General features: G+C 36.3%; 1 long non-coding RNA gene across 1 annotated transcript; it reads left to right on the top strand.

Moving 5' to 3' along the window:
* The first annotated feature begins 11,295 nt into the window (after positions 1–11,295).
* On the top strand, positions 11,296–11,963 carry LOC138313896 (uncharacterized). Its single transcript, XR_011207286.1, has 2 exons — positions 11,296–11,707; positions 11,919–11,963. It is a non-coding gene; the product is annotated as an uncharacterized lncRNA (long non-coding RNA).
* The last annotated feature ends 654 nt before the right edge of the window (positions 11,964–12,617 follow it).

The following is a 12,617-nucleotide window of genomic DNA, read 5'->3' as shown; positions in this document are numbered from 1 at the left end:
TGATATCACAGACACAGGTGTCGTATATAAACTAGATTCTATTAATTGGTTTGGTGACCCTCGTCAGCCAAATAACATAGTCTGGACTCTACACTGTAGCTGAATTGTAGAGATTGTTGTTCATTTTATTATATAATATGATTGTATTGTAATTTATTGAAAATTCAAACTTAAGATATAAAAAGTAAATTCATGGCATGAAAGAAGTGTGTGTCGAATGGACTCCCTCCTGTAAGAGGGCACAGTTGTGGATGACCTGTTTTACGATAATAAAAAAATAGTTTGAACCCGAAATATACTTGATGTACGCGGAAGTAAACGACATTTTATCCATTGTCATTTATATAAACACAACTATAATCTAAAAAGGAATATCATATAGCCCAAAATTTTGCTTATATATAAATTGATACAATAAAAATTGATATTTGTTGAGGATTCATATGATATGTTTTTTCTTTTGGACATCATCTACTCCACTATAAAATAAATAAATCAAACGTCCTATATGTTATGTCGATTTCATTAGATAAGGATCAAACTGACCGCTACTGTATCACATGAAATATTCTTCAAATCATTTCGTCGGTAGTGAAAAACCGTTGTTTGCCGATTGCAATAATGATAATACATGCATTGTCGTACATATGTATACGAATCATTATTTGTGTTTTGTTTTTGTTTTTATATTCAACCACGAAAATAACGATGAAATCCAACTTCAAAGCCACAGTCACCACAGTGTACCGTTATACAGCTCTTTTGATATATATCAAACGACATTAATTAACTGTGTTGACTCAAGTGCCTCCGACTTTACTATTAGATAGTGCAGGGGTAGATATAACGACAGCGATAGTAACCCCTGGAGTTTCGAGGATGGAATAACACTAGTACTGCATTGTAAATATACCAGGACCATAAAAGCATTAATTTAGTAATATATTTTCTTTCATACCTACGGGTGTAGTACTGGCTGGTATAGGGCAATACACTCATGTCGCCTGAGGCTGCATTGCATGGCTACCCATGTAATAAAGCCTCGTGACGTCACGACGTCAATAAAATTTCTATTTTCCTCGGTAAAATTTTAGCATTTCTTTTCACAAACTTGACTGGTTTTACAAAAAAGATGCAAACAAAGAAATTTGTGTTGAAAATATCACCTAATTTTTCCTGTATAGAAACTTGACTTTCAGTTGTGGATTTCTACAAATTCATTTCAAAATGGCGGGATATTATACTTGTAAAATTGTAATAAAACGTCGAGGAATGACAGAAAAATACTCTTTCATAAGTGGATATGAAGGATAGGGATATTCTACCCGAGGGTCACAAAATGTAGTAAAACCCGAGGCTTAGGTTTTACTACATTTTGTGACCTTCGGGTAGAATATCCCTATCCTTCATATCCACATGTGAAAGAGTCTTATCTCATTCAAAAAAGGTACATCGTCATCGCCTTTTAGAAATTCGGTAATAATTAATAATTTTTAACAAGACTTGCTAATATAGAGGATAAGTATTAATTATTAATTAACAATACACTTTTTGAAAGCGGAAAATATCTTACTAGTTTGAAAATGACAACCGCTTGTGCGATGCATCAGCTGCAAAGCAACCTATTTGTCAACCAGTGTTGTTATTTCATAGAATTTTTTTGTAAATTTCTTCTTCCTATTTTCTTTGTAGTTTGCAGAAGAAAATATGATGGCAATATACCAATCTTTTTCATTGTTACGTATATTGAGACTAATCCATGTGCTTCACACCACCATGTAGCTATTCTGTGGTCTCATTACATTGTTGATCCAGGTTCTGTAGTAGCTAACACGGGTATATATCCCCGGGAAGTCCGGTAGTCCACAATGGAAGCCTGTAGATACAATCCCTACTAGTTTCCAGCGATCATCCTCCACACTTTGACACATCAACGGCCCACCAGTGTCTCCCTGTAATGTAAGATTTAAATCTAATTTTGGACTCTTCTACAAGGAATTAAAGTTCCATTAAAAGGCATACAAAAATAACCAAAACCATAATTGGCGAATCACAACCGAAACTTGCAAATCTGGTTCACGGATTTCATTTTACAAGTATACATAAAAAAGAGGTCTATATCTTTCATCCTTTCATCTGCTTTTTTTTAAGTTATGTTCTATATAAAGGTTCAGTGTTATCTCCCCATGAATTTTACTATTGCTGATTCACTATAACTATATTTAATATCATTGGCTCACGTAGTGGTTTAAAGCCAAATATCTCTCAAAGGATCCGAAATTCTAGTAGTTATCCAAATGATTTACATGCATTATCTCTATTGGACCCACCCCTCGTATTCCAGTGGGGTCAGAGTAAAGATGTATATATTCTTTGTTTACGTTCCCTTAGAATGTCCTTGGCCTGATTCCAATCCCTCCAGAAATCTGTTATTAACTAGAGAAAGGAAATGATGACGTACGGACAGACGGACGGCGTTGGACGCCGTCAATATTTGGCATACGCTAACCGGTGTCTCTTTCCATATTAGCTAAAAACTTATGAATTATGTTGACGATTTAAATGCTTTAATTAGAACTTGAAGACATATCATCATTTAGTTATTTCATAATATCGCCCTGTGATTTTTAAGGGCATCACTCTAAGCTCATAAATAATTCGCATGAGTCAACCAGGTCAGTCTTTATACCCGATTTTTTCCCTTCCACCAAGGATGTTCTGGTCAGATTTGGTTACAATCTCAGAACTCAATTACAAGAAGTGTTTTATAGGAAATGATGACATATGGACAGACAAACGATGGACGCCGCGCCAAGCTCATTTTCAACTAATGAACAATGTTGTCGTATAATTTGAAAATACCAAATTCTTCAGTTATTACTTGAAGGTATATCACCATTCAGAAATTTTATATTATTATACCTCACCGATGAGTCACAGTCGCTGATTGGTCGAGAGACGTCACGTGTGAGGGCGACAAAACATCGTGTATCCCGCTGAACGTCATGTTCAAAAATCATGTTTCCCCCATGCGGAGCCCCTCGTACGTTTACCAAGAGTTATCGTTCGTGTAACGAAACTCTCCGAGGTATTCCGATAACAAATAAAATGGATGGCAGACGACTCTTTCGTCTGAGGAAATGTATTAATATTCTTATGATAAAGGATAAGGATAAACAATTAAACTCCTTCTATTTTCTTATGATGAATGTAACTTGCTAAGAGGGAGTTTGATTTGGGCTGAAAGATACGGTAGGGTCTAACTATGATTTAACTATAATCTGTATAGTTACCTCCAAAACCGGCAAACAGTGTTTGGGGCAAAAAACTTAAAGTCTAGCCATTACGTTAGACTTGTATTTTTGCGACGAAGAAAACTTTATTTGTTCGGATATAATAATCAATTTAGTTGGCCTGATCGGTACATTGAGACTGGGACGCTTAGTTTTACCGCCGGCAAGTCATATTTATCAGCGGGCTTCGACCCTCGGGAAATAAATGACATCGCCTCGGGTAAACAAAGAGTCAGTCATCCCTACCAGTCAGGGCAATTATTGCTATAAATGTCTCAATGTAATTGTTCAATGGGCGTGGACTCTAAAATTTTAAATATGACGCTATGAAGACGAAATAGGTATATACAACACACCATTAAAACACATCTGAGAATGGAAGGTAATATCTGACGATACCTCAAGTCATCTCTAAAAGTAGTGTGTTAAATAAATGTTTACAACTCTTTTTATATTTAGTTACGTCAAACTCATAAAATCCATCCTTTATCTCAAAATTGTTGCATGATGTGGGAGTGTCCCTATCTCCCTGACGTGGGACATTATATTGTTCGGGAGTTGAGTTGACCCCAGCGGTGCCTAACCCTTGAAGCTCATGGCCGTACACTGATTATCAAATCTCACATGTTTGTCACAACTGGTCAAATATATATGTACTTTTATTCTTCTGTGGGGGAATAAAAATCTTTACTACGATAAATATTAAAAAAAAAAATCCTCGTTTGGGATTAACTTATCATCGCATTACATCATCGGACCTCAGATTTGAGAACTGCACCTAATGGTTGTTATGGTCTAGATGGAATGCATGTAAACGCAATGTTGAGCGTACTGTTCGCGGCACTACATGTGCATCAATCAAAACGATACAGAGAGCTGATTAGAGGTATGGTGGATCGGAATGTTGTAATCTGAAAGTTCAAAACAAGATGGAAAATATTTAGCTTGTTTTAATTTCGATTTCAAATGCTTCCTATATACACGAATTAAAAACTGGACCGGATAAGATAGATAAGTGGTTTAAAGTTTCGTTATGTAATACTGAAATGGACTATTAATGAGGTATATAAATAAAGTACACTCATTTTATATCAAGAATTCTATCCACCGTGTCGTTGGTGAAGAAGCTTTCTCTAATCTCCGAGACTATCAAAATTCATTGAGTTTTTTATATAATAAAAGGAAACACTGCGTCTAATAAGTAATATGATTTTCACCTAGCTACAGAAGCATTAATCATAATATTCTGAAGATCTTAAACCAAAACTTCCTGTGAAAGATCGGGCGCTTCAGTGCTGTTTATACATATCGCGATAATTTCTTGTACTGACACGCCTCAGTGTGAGACATCTGTCCTCGCTATCGGGCAATATTACACTTGGTGATGTAGTGTTAAAACTATCTACGTGGGACGAAAGAGTCGCTGTCTGAAAGTGGTAGAAAGGGTGAAAACAAATTAAATAAACAATTATAAACAAAGCGACACCACCAGTATTCGGGGTAGCTCCTGCGTAGGGCTCAGGATAAATGATGTTGAGTCGTGTATTTTGTCACAGTATTATTTGTTTGTTTGGTGTCGTTGGTGGACCAGCTTCAGTGAGTATAGCACTTGTTTTTAAAAAGGTTAAAACTGTTTACACCATTTTTACCTGAAAGACTACAACTACAAACAGTGCCCGGCCCCTACCTCACAAATGCATTCTCCTCATCAACATTCAGGATGAAGCAAGTCCTTACAGTGAACGTAGCTAGTCTATAATGGATACGTTATTAATCTCTCAACTAACCTCAACAAAGTTTTTGTAAAAATTAAATACAATGTCGCAAAGTAGCACTTCTAACCAATTATGTTTTATATCTGACATTAATTTTGAGCGGTACTTTAAGCGTCTAAAAATGTTCAACAAAATAAAACCTCTGTGTATAGCTATAGCTTTTTTAAGGACTACATTTCGCCATATTCTGAAAAATGTTTTATTAGACCTATATAATCCTATTATTCTCAACAGCTATAGAATTGCCATTGGTTCCTACGGACACTGCTTCTTAAAATGTTCAACTCTACTCGAAATTTTTTTGCCACATCCGCCTACAGACATTGTTGACCGGCAGTAATTCTCTTAGTCAAGGTCTTCAGATGTGGCACATGTCCTATCTGCGAAGATTGGTCTCCAGCTTCCAGTAGTGCTTTATCATTTACAAAGGAGTAGGAGGTCCTACTGCAAATGTCATAGAGATAGAATAAAACTCTATATTATTTCGTCCAAATACATTCTTAAATTTGAAATAGAATAAACTTAAATGCTTAGGACACGGGCTACAACAATTTTTTATAATCACGGGTCTTGTGATGGAGATATAAATAAATAAGATCCACGATTCCGGAGGTTTTTCACAAAAAACGTCGATGCAACTAGTATTTCAATCCAAATCCATTGCATTTTGCTGGTATGAAAACGGGGAAAAGTAATATATACTTGATAATTTTTGTTTGATTAAACTTATGTCTCCTAAAAGGAGTGTTATTTATCAATTGGAAAACACAGTGACAGGAAACCAAACAAGGTAATTTTCTTGTCACAGTAGTCCTTTGTGAGATGGGGTTTATTATATCGAGACCGGAATGCGTCAGATGGGGATATTGACCCTAGTGACCGGTGATCGGGGACTCCAGTGTTAATTATTGTTTCGTATGGGACTCCAGAAATACTAAACACTGAAATTTTATACCTACCTACATGAACTTATCGGTTGAACGCCGGGAATAAACGGAAAATTTGATTTTTTTTTATGTGCTACGTCCAGAACGACACACATTAAACGCATGCTTGTTTTCCTACTCCCAGGACTTGCGTTATGCCATATCAGACGTTTCAGGATTGTCCGCTGAATGTCATAACACGGTGAATGCGTACTATTGAGACTGTCCTCTTAAAAACAGGTGATGAGGGTAGGGTAGCAGACCAGAGAAGAACAGCCTGTCTCTCTATATTGTTAGTAGTGGGGAGCCCGTGTTCTTGAGCATGCATCAAAAATTAAAAATCAAAATATAATCTGAAAATTAGGTACATCCTATATGGAGGAAATATATATATCACTTGACCGGAATGGCTTGCTTTTCTTGAAAGAAAATCCATGGTGAGGGTTTAGGCAATATATTGAAAACGCGCCCCCGTCGACCTTATGGAATTAAATTAGCTTTTTTGCTATTGTGATAGAGAGGTCAATTTAACGCAGGTCTTTAAGTAAAAAATTTTGTATACAAATTTTATGCAATTTTTGCGGCTTAAAAAAAAATCATGATTATTTTGCTATTCTTCTGGTATTTTTGTTGTTGTTGTTTAAAATGGTGTTCATATGCATGAATAGCGCAAAATATGGCCAAATCAGTATCAATACACTCAAGTTGTAATTGCAAAATGTTGTGCTGTTTAATATTAATATATATCTTTTGTACAGGTATTCTTTACTGTTAAAAAATCTTATTTCTAAGGGAGGAGCATTCTGATTTTTTAAAGATTGTCTAAATCTACTGTTTTCTTGCTACCTAGGCAACGATCTGCAAAAGATTTTAACAACTACTACCGAACTATTTTGGGCCTAAATAATGGCAACTAGGTAAGACTGCAATAAAACGTTACATCTGTCGTTATTAAGTGTTTTTTGTGTCGAATTATTTTGTTTGTTTGTTTGTTTGATTATTTAAACGTCCTATTAACAGCTTAGGGTATTGTCAAGGGGTTACGGCCTCCACATGAATGACTGTGTGTCGATTAAATCATATTCCTTAACATTGCAGTCTTCCAATTTAAACAACAGAGAACTGCATTTTAAAATAAGAAATGTCAAGCACTCTAAATACATGTTGTGTGTTATGTGAAATAAGTGGATTGTCGGGAGTTCGTGTAGTGTATTCTAATATCTAATTCTTTTGTAGACAGCTCTGAGGACCCGTTTTCCCTTACCACATTTTGTTACGTAAGGGCCATAACATTGTAAGGACCCTTATACATGTTTGGCGACTTTTTGGATATTTCCGAGAGTGAAGTATAATCGTGTTTGTCTTGATGTGTCTGTCTCACTTACACCATGATAAGTTTTTCCCAAATGGGGTGCTTGTGAAGACACATACCAAAATATGTCGTACCGACGGTCTGAGTTGTTTACTTACTCGTTACGCTATATGGACTTGTGTTCAGAATTGTCAATGAAAGTGATGCGTTAAATTCTGATACTGATAGCATTAGTAAATATTGTTTGTTTGATTTGGTTGTTTGTTTAATTAACGTCCTATTAACAGCTATGGTCATTAAGGACGGCCTCCATGTATGCGGGTGTTGCGCGTGTATGTCAGAACGAGTGAGTGTTTTTGAATAGGGTGCGCATATATTCATGTTGTGTATTTTTGTATTGTGGACTGTTGCCCTTTTTTAGTGGCTATATAACTGAAGCTCATGCCGCCAAAGACACCAGAAAACACACCCCACTCCGTCACATTATACTGACAACGGAGCGAACCAGTCGTCCCACTCCCTGTATGCTGAAACGCTAAGCAGGAGCAGAAATACACTTTTATAGACTATTGTGTGTCCGGCCAGGGGACAGAACCAGGCCTTGTTCACAGGGGCGAACGCCTCTACTCAAGGCCAAAAGCTTGGAGGCATAGGGTGCGAAGGGAGGCTGTAAGTCAGTTAGGAAGAAGAGAAAAGATAGAGCCTAAATTTAGTCGCTTTTACGACTCATGCAAATAGGGGCAGCAGGTTACAAATTCTAACGCCCTACCTGTGGGGCGGTATGGCGCGATTCATTGAACAATGTTGTTGAACCTCTATGATGAGCCCCATGATACGCGTGTTGCTGCCTTACCACGAATTATTAAAATGTTTTTTTTCGTCTGGGATGTATGCATGACTTACTGGAGAAGTTTCCATTAACATGGATCTCGTCAATGTATGCTGTGGTTTCGCCCGACTCATTTTTGGATGGTTGATTGTATTCTCGATCATAACTTCCCAACATTGTCAGGATTACCAAAAACCCCAAAATAGGCATCGTCACTGTTAAGATAAACATTTGCGAAAGCAATATAAAAAATATGTTAGATAGAAATGAAAACATTTCAATGAAAAAAAACCGAAACATAGCTGAGCCAACATCATCACAATAACAATGGCATTGTCACTTTTTATATTTACGATTAAGCAGGGCAGGGTGGAACGGACGGATTTTGAAACACCATTTCATTTCACATCGACGAAATTTTACGGTGGAGCATAAAAACAAACTCCGCATTAAATCTATTTAAATATTCAAGGACATTACAATTCTATATGAAAAACGATTCATGACTTTTGGTTGATTTGTTACATTGAAGTCTTATTAACAACCAGGGTCAATTGATGGACGGCCTTCTATGTTTGCATGATGTTGCGGTCTAATCGTGTTTTGTTTTGCTACGGATATGTTCGTGTTATTGTTTTATTGTAAGGTTACCTGACCTATTCGCATTACCTGACACAATGTCCTGCGGTTAGAACCCAAACTAGGGGAATGGGCGTAGAAAATGCGCAAATAGAAACCAACCATGGCCATTGGTGTTCACTCCATTGGTGTGCCATGTATCACACGTTTTCTATACATTTTCTGCCTTATATGAAAACAATCCTGCCAACTGAGTCCACGCCTTTCGGTGAATCTTTTCATTTCTTGCCTGATTCGTTCTCATTACTGTGGTACGCGTTTTTTCATATTGACGATTATGATCCATATAAGTTTTCATATTAGTTTCGCTTACTTCGATGATAACTACCAAAAAAAACAACTTGGAAAATAAAAGGAAAAACTAAACGATCTTAATATACTGAGGATCTTAATTACAGATAAATAAATTGAATCAGACCAACAATTTACCACTATATTATTACCCAACTCATTAACTTTACAATAATTTATATAACATTGCAAAGACCACAACACGACAATGTCTCAACCTCCCAATACATTTCCACATCTTATACGGGAAAGTTGGTCCTTAAATGACCATACATAGGTTCATATCATTTTAAATTCATTACCTTGCTTTCAGGTATGCAAACGGGGAAAAAGAAATACGTACAGTATATACGTTGATCACTTGCTACTGTTTGATTAACTTATTTTTCTACAATTACTAACCCTAATTTATAAATGTCAACACTTAATTCATAATCTTTTAGTTCACTTTTCCTGTGTGAGGTTAAAACAAGGTTTACTTTGGGTTTTTTCGGTATTGATACACATTCCATTTACATCACACACAATGATGATACTTACTTTCATATGTTGCATCCTCGTTTAGGTTTATATTAACGATTTATCAATATATTTTGTACGAGTTTGAGGTGCATTATCATCTGCATCCATTAACATGTTACTATGGTTGATTTTTCCATTGCTTGTGACATTATACAAAACCTAAACTGGCGCTAACTAGAACAACACAGGAAAAACATGCGACGCAACAAAGTAAAACATAAGGAAAAACCTTCTTGTTCCTCAAATTCGCAACACAAGTCATAAATTTCAGTACAAATATCAGATTCCTTCGTGTAGAAAACAAGCACATAAATACTCATTTTTTAGAACTATAAATTAATAGGATTTCTTAGCTCCATCAATTCTTTCAAATCCTTCAACTCCAACGTTCAAATCTTTTACTATGTTAGTAAAAAAACGTATTCAAACAATTTCCATTTTCATTTTCATTAGTAATTTATCAATACCATTTACCATCAGAATCTTCCACAACACTTGGTATATCTACATGTGTAATGTAATGGATAATATCCGAAAACCTGTCCATTATTAGAGAGAATGGATAGCGGGCTCGGTACAATCCATTCTCTCTGATATACACAGATTGAGGAATTTATCCTACTTAAAACACATCATACCACACTACCCACTACCTTGCGTACCCTGTTAGAGAAATGGGACATCTCACTTCAGGTATTGCACAGGTGTTCACTCATCTGTGACAAATAATGGACTAACAATGTTGAGATGCATGGACAATCATTTAGTTTTACACCTTTGGAGGTACAACAGTGTTTTTGAACATGTCGCATTGTGATATATTCCTTAGCCGGTCATCATTTAGGGATGTACGCAGCTGTGATTCAGATGATATAACGTTCTAACTGGAGTAATTGTTTGCCTGTTTGAAGTGACCTATTTATTCGCACAAGGACAGGTGCATTGTCTAACTTTACATCAAAAACATGCATGCAAGGTGAGTTTTCCCTACAATTTAAACATAACTGTTGTTTTAAAAATTGGCCATGTGCATGTTATATATATGATAAAATATCCATATCAATCAGCTGATTCTGATTGATATGGTAGCATTGTACTGGTATACTGTGAAACCTGTCTTATTCGACACCATATGAGAGCAACAGATAAGTCAGGGTGTAGGAAAGTCAGATATTGTTGTATACTATTGTTGCTATTGTTGAATACGGAACAGTTACAGATTGGATGTAGGGAAACCAGGTGACAGATTAGACCTATTTTTTGACCCTAAGTTATAATTTCCAAAATATTTTGCTTTCAACATATAAATGCATTATAATTCATGAACAATCATTCGAAAACATCATTAAGTTCCAACAAAACTGGACTAAACAGAAAATTGCCCCTCCTGTTTAACCCCCACAACTCACAAAGGACTTCGACCTGACCTTAATCATACGTCATATCATGGCTCCTTTTCATATATTGTAGGAGGGACATTTTTATATAGCTTTGTGTTAATTATTGTTTTTATTTGTAGGACTTGTATTGATTTATTTTAAGTCGTCGCGTCCGAGCGTATTTACGATTCGCGTCCGTGTGTCAGGTACTTTGTCGTTTGGTGTCGTTGGTGTCTGTTACGTCATATTGGTCATGTGTGGGTCTAGCGCTTTGATTGGTCAGTGTTTGTGGTCATTTTTTTATGTGGTTTTACGGACAGTTGGCGGGAGTTCGTCTGTGAGAGCGGACGGCGTAATAGACTGACTGTAATGTGACGCCAACAGCTTGAATGTAAGTAGTTGTATATAACATGTCGCATAACATCACCTATTTATATTTATTTATATCTATTTGTATTATTTTTATATGTAGCGGTATAGCTACTTAAAATATACATATCAGGAGAAAGATCCGATGAATATTTTTAATTTATATATTGTATATGGATCACCGACAGATCGCTATGATCCATGTGAAAATGGTGTATTTTGAATATTTAGTCCCTATCATCTGTGTGGAATAGTGTTGTAAATGAGTGTATTGTGTTGTTTGTAGATCGATGTTATGTACGTGAGCCTCAGCCCGCACATGTAATCACCTTGTATGTAAAAGGGATCTTACATACCTTGCGCCACACGCAGGTACGCTATATTATCTGCTATTTCATGTACTGTATAGTTTGTGTAAATTGTGCAAATGATGATATAATTTACTTTGGCATTTTGTATCAGTATACGGGATGTGTATCAGATTAATTGTAAGAGTTACGTCCCTTTTTGATATGTCATGTATATGAGATAACGTGTGTATGTATTTGTTAGTGTGTAATATGTTTATTTGTATCTGTTACAGGGTTTTTTGTAACGTTTCCAATAAATCCTGGTTCCTAGAAACTCAGCTTAAGGGTTGTGTTTTGTCTATAACCTGCACCCCGTTCACATTTGGAGCCCCCAGTGAGGAACCAGCGATGACTACATGGAATGCATGTTTGCCGTACGAGTGCTACACGTGACCTGCCTTTAGTATGGTGTCCTTCACCTTTCAAGCATCCGAGTGACTCCGACTTTTCTTGTACCTGTTTCGTCGACTCCTGATACAAGCATTCGACTGACCATGATTGTGATAAGTGTCCAGTTCTGCAAGATGTGTTAAAAAATTTTACCGCATCGTGACAGTTTTTGTTGTGTTTAGAATCTTTCTCGTCAACGGAGCCAGTGAGACAGCATATACACGGATTAACTTACGGTTTGCGCAACTGACTGACTGTTTGTACTGTGTTATTTGATTTTTTTTTGCCAACTCTTACCGGTACATGTCATTCTGTGAAACACGTGTTCTAGATTTCTACTGTAATATTGTTTATATGTGTAACGTTGTCATTTTCCGTGCATCATCTCATGTTGTGTATACTGCTGACTAGACGTTGTATGTTGTCTTATTTCTGATTACCACTTTCTTTTTCTTTTGTTTTTTTTTTCTCACTGCATGTACTCACCCGTATCCGTGTGTTTGGATGTATCATGAAGTGTGAACTTGACTGACCTTGACTTT

Source organism: Argopecten irradians, unplaced genomic scaffold (genome assembly GCF_041381155.1).
Source record: "Argopecten irradians isolate NY unplaced genomic scaffold, Ai_NY scaffold_1035, whole genome shotgun sequence".
NCBI classification, from domain to species: Eukaryota; Metazoa; Mollusca; class Bivalvia; order Pectinida; family Pectinidae; genus Argopecten; species Argopecten irradians.
The sequence above is the reverse complement of the archived record's forward strand: the minus strand, read 5'-3'. Positions and strand labels throughout refer to the sequence as shown.